The sequence below is a fragment of the Cinclus cinclus genome, unplaced genomic scaffold, assembly GCF_963662255.1.
Source record: "Cinclus cinclus unplaced genomic scaffold, bCinCin1.1 SCAFFOLD_63, whole genome shotgun sequence".
NCBI lineage: Eukaryota > Metazoa > Chordata > Aves > Passeriformes > Cinclidae > Cinclus > Cinclus cinclus.
Genome location: NW_026912121.1, coordinates 255,061 through 264,870, shown reverse-complemented (window position 1 = coordinate 264,870; position 9,810 = coordinate 255,061).

Genomic DNA, 9,810 nt, shown 5'->3' with positions numbered 1-9,810 from the left:
GGTTTTAATTGGGCCCCATGCTTTCACAATACATCCCTGCCCCTTTTAGGCCCATTGCTGTCAAAAGGGATCATTAGATTGTTAGCCTCCATTGGGTCACAATGGATCCTTGCTTCTCTTAACCCCTGTGCTGTCACAATGCATCCCATGCACTTTTAGGCCACTTGATGTCACAATGAATTATTTGTTTCTTGGCCTCCACGGTGGCATAATAGATCCTTGCTTCTATTGGTCCCCGTGCTGTAACAATCCATCCCTGGCCCTTTTTATACCCCCTGGTGCCACAAGGGATCATTAGATTGTTAGCCTGCATTGGGTCACAATGGTTCCTTGCTTCTCTTAACACCTGTGCTGTCACAATGCATCCCATGCCCTTTTAGGCCACTTGATGTCACAATGAATCATTTGATTCTTGGCCTCCATGGTGGCATAATTGTACCAGGATTTACTGGGGCCCCATGCTTTCACAAATCATCCCTGCCCCTTTAAGGCCCATTGGTGTCACAAGGGATCATTAGATTGTTAGCCTGCATTGGGTCACAATGGTTCCTTGCTTCTCTTAACCTCTGTGGTGTCACAATGCATCCCATGCCCTTTTAGGCCACTTGATGTCACAATGAATCATTTGATTCTTGACCACCATGGTGTCATAATGGTTCCTTGTTTCTATTGGGCTCCATGCTGTAAAAATTCATCCCTGGTCCTTTTAAGCGCCCTGGTGTCAAATGGGATCCTGGGATTATTAGCCTCCATTGGGTCACAATGGATCCTTGCTTCTCTTAACCCCTGTGCTGTCACAATGCATCCCATGCCCTTTTAGGCCACTTGATGTCACAATGAATCATTTGATTCTTGGCCTCCATGGTGGCATAATTGTACCAGGTTTTACTTGGGCCCCATGCTTTCACAATTCATCCCTGGCCCTTTTAGGCCCATTGGTGTCACAAGGGATCATTAGATTGTTAGCCTGCATTGGGTCACAATGGTTCCTTGCTTCTCTTAACCTCTGTGGTGTCACAATGCATCCCATGCCCCGTTCGGCCACTAGATGTCACAATGAATCATTTGATTCTTGGCCTCCATGGTGTCATAATGGTTCCTTGTTTCTATTGGGCCCCATGCTGTCACAATTCATCCCTGGCCCTTTTACGCCCCCTGGTGTCAAATGAGATCCTGGGATTATTAGCCTCCATTGGGTCACAATGGATCCTTGCTTTTCTTAACCCCTGTGCTGTCACAATGCATCCCATGCCCTTTTAGGCCACTTGATGTCACAATGAATCATTTGATTCTTGGCCTCCATGGTGGCATAATTGTACCAGGTTTTACTGGGGCCCCATGCTTTCACAAATCATCCCTGCCCCTTTTAGGCCCATTGGTGTCACAAGGGATCATTAGATTGTTAGCCTCCATTGGGTCACAATGGATCCTTGCTTCTCTTAACGCCTGTGCTGTCACAATGCATCCCATGCCCTTTTAGGCCACATGATGTCACAATGAATCATTTGATTCTTGGCCTCCACGGTGGCATAATAGATCCTTGCTTCTATTTGTCCCCGTGCTGTAACAATCCATCCCTGGCCCTTTTTATATCCCCTGGTGTCACAAGGGATCATTAGATTGTTAGCCTGCATTGGGTCACAATGGTTCCTTGCTTCTCTTAACCTCTGTGGTGTCACAATGCATTCCAAGCCCTTTTAGGCCACTTGGTCTTACAATGAACCATTTGATTCTTGGCCTTCATGGTGTCATAATGGTTCCTTGCTTCTATAGGTCCCCATGCTGTCAGAGTTCATCCGTGGTCCTTTTGCGCCCCCTGGTTTCAAAAGGGATTCTGAGATTGTTAGCCTGCATTGGGTCACAATGGTTCCTTGCATCTCTTAACCCCTGTGGTGTCACAATGCATCCCATGCCCTTTTAGGCCACTTGATGTCACAATGAATCACTTGATTCTTGGCCTCCATCGTGGCATAATAGATCCTTGCTTCTATTGGTCCCCGTGCTGTAACAATACATCCCTGGCCCTTTTAGGCCCATTGGTGTCACAAGGGATCATTAGATTGTTAGCCTGCATTGGGTCACAATGGTTCCTTGCTTCTCTTAACCCCTGTGGTGTCACAATGCATCCCATGCCCTTTTAGGCCACTTGATGTCACAATGAATCATTTGATTCTTGGCCTCCATGGTGGCATAATAGATCCTTGCTTCTATTGGTCCCCGTGCTGTAAGAATCCATCCCTGGCCCTTTTTATACCCCCTGGCGCCACAAGGGATCATTAGATTGTTAGCCTGCATTGGGTCACAATGGTTCCTTGCTTCTCTTTACCTCTGTGCTGTCACAATGCATTCCAAGCCCTTTTAGGCCACTTGATGTCACAATGAACCATTTGATTCTTGGCCTTCATGGTGTCATAATGGTTCCTTGCTTCTATAGGTCCCCATGCTGTCAGAGTTCATCCGTGGTCCTTTTGCGCCCCCTGGTGTCAAAAGGGATTCTTAGATTGTTTGCCTGCATTGGGTTACAATGGTGCCTTGTTTCTCTTAACCCCTGTGGTGTCACAATGCATCCCATGCCCTTTTAGGCCACTTGATGTCACAATGAATCATTTGATTCTTGGCCTCGATGGTGGCGTAAATTGTACCAGGTTTTAATTGGGCCCCATGCTTTCACAATACATCCCTGACCTTTTAGGCCCATTGGTGTCAAAAGGGATCATTAGATTGTTAGCCTGCCTTGGGTCACAATGGATCCTTGCTTCTCTTTACCTCTGTGGTGTCACAATGCATCCCATGCCCTTTTAGGCCACTTGATGTCACAATGAATTATTTGATTCTTGGCCTCCATGGTGGCATAATAGATCCTTGCTTCTATTGGTCCCTGTGCTGTAACAATCCATCCCTGGCCCTTTTAGGCCCTTTGTTGTCACAAGGGATCATTAGATTGTTAGCCTGCATAGGGTCACAATGGTTCCTTGCTTCTCTTAACCCCTGTGCTGTCACAATGCATCCCATGCCCTTTTAGGCCACTTAATGTCGCAATGAATCATTTGATTCTTGGCCTCCATGATGGCGTAATTGTACCAGGTTTTAATTGGGCCCCATGCTTTCACAATACATCCCTGCCCCTTTTAGGCCCATTGGTGTCAAAAGGGATCATTAGATTGTTAGCCTCCATTGGGTCACAATGGATCCTTGCTTCTCTTAACCCCTGTGCTGTCACAATGCATCCCATGCACTTTTAGGCCACTTGATGTTACAATGAATTATTTGTTTCTTGGCCTCCACGGTGGCATAATAGATCCTTGTTTCTATTGGTCCCCGTGCTGTAACAATCCATCCCTGGCCCTTTTTATACCCCCTGGTGCCACAAGGGATCATTAGATTGTTAGCCTGCATTGGGTCACAATGGTTCCTTGCTTCTCTTAACACCTGTGCTGTCACAATGCATCCCATGCCCTTTTAGGCCACTTGATGTCACAATGAACCATTTGATTCTTGGCCTCCATGGTGGCATAATTGTACCAGGATTTACTGGGGCCCCATGCTTTCACAAATCATCCCTGCCCCTTTAAGGCCCATTGGTGTCACAAGGGATCATTAGATTCTTAGCCTGCATTGGGTCACAATGGATCCTTGCTTCTCTTTACCTCTGTGGTGTCACAATGCATCCCATGCCCTTTTAGGCCGCTTGATGTCACAATGAATCATTTGATTCTTGGCCTCCATGCTGTCATAATGGTTCCTTGTTTCTATTGGGCCCCATGCTGTCACAACTCATCCCTGGCCCTTTTACGCCCCCTGGTGTCAAATGGGATCCTGGGATTATTAGCCTGCATTGGGTCACAATGGATCCTTGCTTCTCTTAACCCCTGTGCTGTCACAATGCATCCCATGCCCTTTTAGGCCACTTGATGTCACAATGAATCATTTGATTCTTGGCCTCCACGGTGGCATAATAGATCCTTGATTCTATTGGTCCCCGTGCTGTAACAATCCATCCCTGGCCCTTTTTATACCCCCTGGTGCCACAAGGGATCATTAGATTGTTAGCCTGCATAGGGTCACAATGGTTCCTTGCTTCTCTTAACCTCTGTGCTGTCACAATGCATTCCAAGCCCTTTTAGGCCACTTGGTCTTACAATGAACCATTTGATTCTTGGCCTTCATGGTGGCATAATAGATCCTTGCTTCTATTGGTCCCCGTGCTGCAACAATCCATCCCTGGCCCTTTATATACCCCCTGGTGCCAGAAGGGATCATTAGAGTGTTAGCCTGCATTGGGTCACAATGGTTCCTTGCTTCTCTTAACCTCTGTGCTGTCACAATGCATTCCAAGCCCTTTTAGGCCATTTGGTCTTACAATGAATCATTTGATTCTTGGCCTTCATGGTGTCATAATGGTTCCTTGCTTCTATAGGTCCCCATGCTGTCAGAGTTCATCCGTGGTGCTTTTGCGCCCCCTGGTTTCAAAAGGGATTCTTAGATTGTTAGCCTGCATTGGGTCACAATGGTTCCTTGCTTCTCTTAACCCCTGTGCTGTCACAATGCATCCCATGCCCTTTTAGGCCACTTAATGTCGCAATGAATTATTTGATTCTTTGCCTCCATGATGGCGTAATTGTACCAGGTTTTAATTGGGCCCCATGCTTTCACAATACATCCCTGCCCCTTTTAGGCCCATTGCTGTCAAAAGGGATCATTAGATTGTTAGCCTCCATTGGGTCACAATGGATCCTTGCTTCTCTTAACCCCTGTGCTGTCACAATGCATCCCATGCACTTTTAGGCCACTTGATGTCACAATGAATTATTTGTTTCTTGGCCTCCACGGTGGCATAATAGATCCTTGCTTCTATTGGTCCCCGCGCTGTAAGAATCCATCCCTGGCCCTTTTTATACCCCCTGGTGCCACAAGGGATCATTAGATTGTTAGCCTGCATTGGGTCACAATGGTTCCTTGCTTCTCTTAACACCTGTGCTGTCACAATGCATCCCATGCCCTTTTAGGCCACTTGATGTCACAATGAATCATTTGATTCTTGGCCTCCATGGTGGCATAATTGTACCAGGATTTACTGGGGCCCCATGCTTTCACAAATCATCCCTGCCCCTTTAAGGCCCATTGGTGTCACAAGGGATCATTAGATTGTTAGCCTGCATTGGGTCACAATGGTTCCTTGCTTCTCTTAACCTCTGTGGCGTCACAATGCATCCCATGCCCTTTTAGGCCACTTGATGTCACAATGAATCATTTGATTCTTGACCACCATGGTGTCATAATGGTTCCTTGTTTCTATTGGGCTCCATGCTGTAAAAATTCATCCCTGGCCCTTTTAAGCCCCCTGGTGTCAAATGGGATCCTGGGATTATTAGCCTCCATTGGGTCACAATGGATCCTTGCTTCTCTTAACCCCTGTGCTGTCACAATGCATCCCATGCCCTTTTAGGCCACTTGATGTCACAATGAATCATTTGATTCTTGGCCTCCATGGTGGCATAATTGTACCAGGTTTTACTTGGGCCCCATGCTTTCACAATTCATCCCTGGCCCTTTTAGGCCCATTGGTGTCACAAGGGATCATTAGATTGTTAGCCTGCATTGGGTCACAATGGTTCCTTGCTTCTCTTAACCTCTGTGGTGTCACAATGCATCCCATGCCCCTTTCGGCCACTAGATGTCACAATGAATCATTTGATTCTTGGCCTTCATGGTGTCATAATGGTTCCTTGTTTCTATTGGGCCCCATGCTGTCACAATTCATCCCTGGCCCTTTTACGCCCCCTGGTGTCAAATGAGATCCTGGGATTATTAGCCTCCATTGGGTCACAATGGATCCTTGCTTTTCTTAACCCCTGTGCTGTCACAATGCATCCCATGCCCTTTTAGGCCACTTGATGTCACAATGAATCATTTGATTCTTGGCCTCCATGGTGGCATAATTGTACCAGGTTTTACTGGGGCCCCATGCTTTCACAAATCATCCCTGCCCCTTTTAGGCCCATTGGTGTCACAAGGGATCATTAGATTGTTAGCCTGCATGGGGTCACAATGGATCCTTGCTTCTCTTAACGCCTGTGCTGTCACAATGCATCCCATGCCCTTTTAGGCCACATGATGTCACAATGAATCATTTGATTCTTGGCCTCCACGGTGGCATAATAGATCCTTGCTTCTATTTGTCCCCGTGCTGTAACAATCCATCCCTGGCCCTTTTTATATCCCCTGGTGTCACAAGGGATCATTAGATTGTTAGCCTGCATTGGGTCACAATGGTTCCTTGCTTCTCTTAACCTCTGTGCTGTCACAATGCATTCCAAGCCCTTTTAGGCCACTTGGTCTTACAATGAACCATTTGATTCTTGGCCTTCATGGTGTCATAATGGTTCCTTGCTTCTATAGGTCCCCATGCTGTCAGAGTTCATCCGTGGTCCTTTTGCGCCCCCTGGTTTCAAAAGGGATTCTGAGATTGTTAGCCTGCATTGGGTCACAATGGTTCCTTGCTTCTCTTAACCCCTGTGGTGTCACAATGCATCCCATGCCCTTTTAGGCCACTTGATGTCACAATGAATCACTTGATTCTTGGCCTCCATCGTGGCATAATAGATCCTTGCTTCTATTGGTCCCCGTGCTGTAACAATACATCCCTGGCCCTTTTAGGCCCATTGGTGTCACAAGGGATCATTAGATTGTTAGCCTGCATTGGGTCACAATGGTTCCTTGCTTCTCTTAACCCCTGTGGTGTCACAATGCATCCCATGCCCTTTTAGGCCACTTGATGTCACAATGAATCATTTGATTCTTGGCCTCCATGGTGGCATAATAGATCCTTGCTTCTATTGGTCCCCGTGCTGTAAGAATCCATCCCTGGCCCTTTTTATACCCCCTGGCGCCACAAGGGATCATTAGATTGTTAGCCTGCATTGGGTCACAATGGTTCCTTGCTTCTCTTTACCTCTGTGCTGTCACAATGCATTCCAAGCCCTTTTAGGCCACTTGATGTCACAATGAACCATTTGATTCTTGGCCTTCATGGTGTCATAATGGTTCCTTGCTTCTATAGGTCCCCATGCTGTCAGAGTTCATCCGTGGTCCTTTTGCGCCCCCTGGTGTCAAAAGGGATTCTTAGATTGTTTGCCTGCATTGGGTTACAATGGTGCCTTGTTTCTCTTAACCCCTGTGGTGTCACAATGCATCCCATGCCCTTTTAGGCCACTTGATGTCACAATGAATCATTTGATTCTTGGCCTCCATGGTGGCGTAAATTGTACCAGGTTTTAATTGGGCCCCATGCCTTCACAATACATCCCTGACCTTTTAGGCCCATTGGTGTCAAAAGGGATCATTAGATTGTTAGCCTGCCTTGGGTCACAATGGATCCTTGCTTCTCTTTACCTCTGTGGTGTCACAATGCATCCCATGCCCTTTTAGGCCACTTGATGTCACAATGAATTATTTGATTCTTGGCCTCCATGGTGGCATAATAGATCCTTGCTTCTATTGGTCCCTGTGCTGTAACAATCCATCCCTGGCCCTTTTAGGCCCTTTGTTGTCACAAGGGATCATTAGATTGTTAGCCTGCATAGGGTCACAATGGTTCCTTGCTTCTCTTAACCCCTGTGCTGTCACAATGCATCCCATGCCCTTTTAGGCCACTTAATGTCGCAATGAATCATTTGATTCTTGGCCTCCATGATGGCGTAATTGTACCAGGTTTTAATTGGGCCCCATGCTTTCACAATACATCCCTGCCCCTTTTAGGCCCATTGGTGTCAAAAGGGATCATTAGATTGTTAGCCTCCATTGGGTCACAATGGATCCTTGCTTCTCTTAACCCCTGTGCTGTCACAATGCATCCCATGCACTTTTAGGCCACTTGATGTTACAATGAATTATTTGTTTCTTGGCCTCCACGGTGGCATAATAGATCCTTGTTTCTATTGGTCCCCGTGCTGTAACAATCCATCCCTGGCCCTTTTTATACCCCCTGGTGCCACAAGGGATCATTAGATTGTTAGCCTGCATTGGGTCACAATGGTTCCTTGCTTCTCTTAACACCTGTGCTGTCACAATGCATCCCATGCCCTTTTAGGCCACTTGATGTCACAATGAACCATTTGATTCTTGGCCTCCATGGTGGCATAATTGTACCAGGATTTACTGGGGCCCCATGCTTTCACAAATCATCCCTGCCCCTTTAAGGCCCATTGGTGTCACAAGGGATCATTAGATTCTTAGCCTGCATTGGGTCACAATGGATCCTTGCTTCTCTTTACCTCTGTGGTGTCACAATGCATCCCATGCCCTTTTAGGCCGCTTGATGTCACAATGAATCATTTGATTCTTGGCCTCCATGCTGTCATAATGGTTCCTTGTTTCTATTGGGCCCCATGCTGTCACAACTCATCCCTGGCCCTTTTACGCCCCCTGGTGTCAAATGGGATCCTGGGATTATTAGCCTGCATTGGGTCACAATGGATCCTTGCTTCTCTTAACCCCTGTGCTGTCACAATGCATCCCATGCCCTTTTAGGCCACTTGATGTCACAATGAATCATTTGATTCTTGGCCTCCACGGTGGCATAATAGATCCTTGATTCTATTGGTCCCCGTGCTGTAACAATCCATCCCTGGCCCTTTTTATACCCCCTGGTGCCACAAGGGATCATTAGATTGTTAGCCTGCATAGGGTCACAATGGTTCCTTGCTTCTCTTAACCTCTGTGCTGTCACAATGCATTCCAAGCCCTTTTAGGCCACTTGGTCTTACAATGAACCATTTGATTCTTGGCCTTCATGGTGGCATAATAGATCCTTGCTTCTATTGGTCCCCGTGCTGCAACAATCCATCCCTGGCCCTTTATATACCCCCTGGTGCCAGAAGGGATCATTAGAGTGTTAGCCTGCATTGGGTCACAATGGTTCCTTGCTTCTCTTAACCTCTGTGCTGTCACAATGCATTCCAAGCCCATTTAGGCCACTTGGTCTTACAATGAATCATTTGATTCTTGGCCTTCATGGTGTCATAATGGTTCCTTGCTTCTATAGGTCCCCATGCTGTCAGAGTTCATCCGTGGTGCTTTTGCGCCCCCTGGTTTCAAAAGGGATTCTTAGATTGTTAGCCTGCATTGGGTCACAATGGTTCCTTGCTTCTCTTAACCCCTGTGCTGTCACAATGCATCCCATGCCCTTTTAGGCCACTTAATGTCGCAATGAATCATTTGATTCTTGGCCTCCATGATGGCGTAATTGTACCAGGTTTTAATTGGGCCCCATGCTTTCACAATACATCCCTGCCACTTTTAGGCCCATTGGTGTCAAAAGGGATCATTAGATTGTTAGCCTCCATTGGGTCACAATGGATCCTTGCTTCTCTTAACCCCTGTGCTGTCACAATGCATCCCATGCATTTTAGGCCACTTGATGTCACAATGAATTATTTGTTTCTTGGCCTCCATGGTGGCATAATAGATCCTTGCTTCTATTGGTCCCCGTGCTGTAACAATCCATCCCTGGCCCTTTTTAAACCCCCTGGTGCCACAAGGGATCATTAGATTGTTAGCCTGCATTGGGTCACAATGGTTCCTTGCTTCTCTTAACACCTGTGCTGTCACAATGCATCCCATGCCCTTTTAGGCCACTTGATGTCACAATGAATCATTTGATTCTTGGCCTCCATGGTGGCATAATTGTACCAGGATTTACTTGGGGCCCATGCTTTCACAAATCATCCCTGCCCCTTTAAGGCCCACTGGTGTCACAAGGGATCATTAGATTCTTAGCCTGCATTGGGTCACAATGGTTCCTTGCTTCTC